This window comes from Pan paniscus, chromosome 3, assembly GCF_029289425.2.
Source record: "Pan paniscus chromosome 3, NHGRI_mPanPan1-v2.0_pri, whole genome shotgun sequence".
Taxonomy (NCBI): Eukaryota; Metazoa; Chordata; class Mammalia; order Primates; family Hominidae; genus Pan; species Pan paniscus.
Window position 1 is genome coordinate 75,670,662 of NC_073252.2, and position 1,923 is coordinate 75,672,584.

General features: G+C 35.7%; 1 non-coding gene across 1 annotated transcript; it reads left to right on the plus strand.

Annotated features, from left to right (window-relative positions):
* Positions 1-385: 385 nt before the first annotated feature.
* LOC112439741 (small nucleolar RNA U13) lies at positions 386-490 on the plus strand. Its single transcript, XR_003027977.1, has one exon. It is a non-coding gene; the product is annotated as a small nucleolar RNA U13 (small nucleolar RNA).
* Positions 491-1,923: the final 1,433 nt, after the last annotated feature.

Here is a 1,923-nt window from a genome sequence, read left to right on the forward strand (position 1 = left end):
ACCTCTGACAGTAGGTCCAAACCTTGAACTGACACCAGAATAGAAGTCCTAAGATGCTTAAAAAGTCAGCTTGTCCTGCAGGCATATGTGATATCAGCTCTGCAATGTAGAGTTCAAATTTTGGGTCAATAGAAAAAAAATAATAGAAGCTGAAGCTGAGCTTTCCTGATTAAAGAAAGGGAACAAAAGTGACTCCTAGCAGAAGCTATTCCGCTCACAGTGTCATTCGATGGATTTTCTACAAGTTAAGGTTAATGAAATCTGACTGCCAAGCATACGTGTTAATGAGTTTCTTCTGAGTGAGAGCCAGCTGAAATCACAAACAACAGATTTGGACACCCTTAATTATTTTAATTATGTATAAGATGTTTTAAATAAATAGGAGATCTTTTTTGTAGTTCATAAATGCGATGATTGGGTTTTCATGTTTATGTGTGAGATGTGCCTCCCTCAAACCTTGTTATGATGTCAGTACGTCACCCATCTGATGTGGAAGAAAAAGAAAACAAGAAGAAATAAATAGGAGTCATAAAGCAATAAATTACAGAAACACAAATATGAGGAATAAAAGATTATCCAAAATGGCCAGACTTTAGAAGAAGCCAAAGTGAATTTTTAGTTTTTAAAAATTGTTGAAGTAAAAATTTTAATATATGGATAAAAATTAGATACAGCTTAAAACAGAATTAGTAAACTGGAAGTTGGGTAGAATAAATTATCCAGAATACAGCCCTCTCACTCCCAAATGGATAGTATGATAAGAGACAGAAGTGTATATATCTAATTCAAATCCAGAAGTAGAGAACAGATAAGACTGAGAAGTGGCAATATTTGAAGCTATTTGCCAGGCACGGTGGCTCACGCCTGTAATCCCAGCACTTTGGGAGGCTGAGGTGGGTGGATCACGTGGTCAGAGGTTCCAGACCAGCCTGACCAACATGGTGAAACCCTGTCTCTCCTAAAAATACAAAAATTAGCTGGTCGTGGTGGCAGGCACCTGTAATCCCAGCTACTCAGGAGGCTGAGGCAGGAGAATTGCTTGAACCTGGGAGGCGGAGGTTGCAGTGAGCCGAGATCGCACCACTGCACTCCAGCCTGGGTGACAGAGCGAGACTCTGTCTCAAAAAAAAAAATTTGAAGCTATTATGGCTGAGAATTTTCCAGAAGCAATGTATGACATTGATCCACAGATACAGATGGAAAATGAATACCAAGGAGAACAAATAGAAAGAAATCTACACTTAAACATATTTCGGTGAAATACAAAACACCAATGCCCCTCCCTACCACTCCCCTCACACACACAGAATGCAACTACTGAGATAAAATAGATTACCAATAATGGAATGACAATTAGAGTGATAACAGACTTTTTCACAATGCGGGAAGGCAGGAGATAGTGGAATAATATCTTCAAAGTGTTGAGAAAAAATTCTGTCAATCTTAAATTGCATACCCAGAAAAACTATCTAATTTTAGGAAATGCATTGTGAAGTATTTAGAGGTAAAGTACTTAAGAGTACAATAAATCTGTAACTTAACTTCAAACATTTAAAAAAAAATACATAAATAAATATATGTGTACACACATATATATTTAAAGAGAGAGAGAAGCAAATAAGATAAAATGTTAACATTTGGAGAATCTTAGTGAAGGGGATATTTGGGAATTCTTTATGCTATTTTTACACCTTTAGGAGTATAAAATGATTTCAAAATTTCAAAAGATAAAACTTACAATAGCAATAATAAATATAAGTACCTAGAAATAAAAGATATGAAGAAGACTACAAAGGAGAAACACACTGCATTGATGAGAGAACACTTAGTATTATACAATGTATATAATTATACAATTACACACTACACTTCACAACATCCCCCACATTTACCTACAGACTCAATGCTTTTCCTATAAAAATC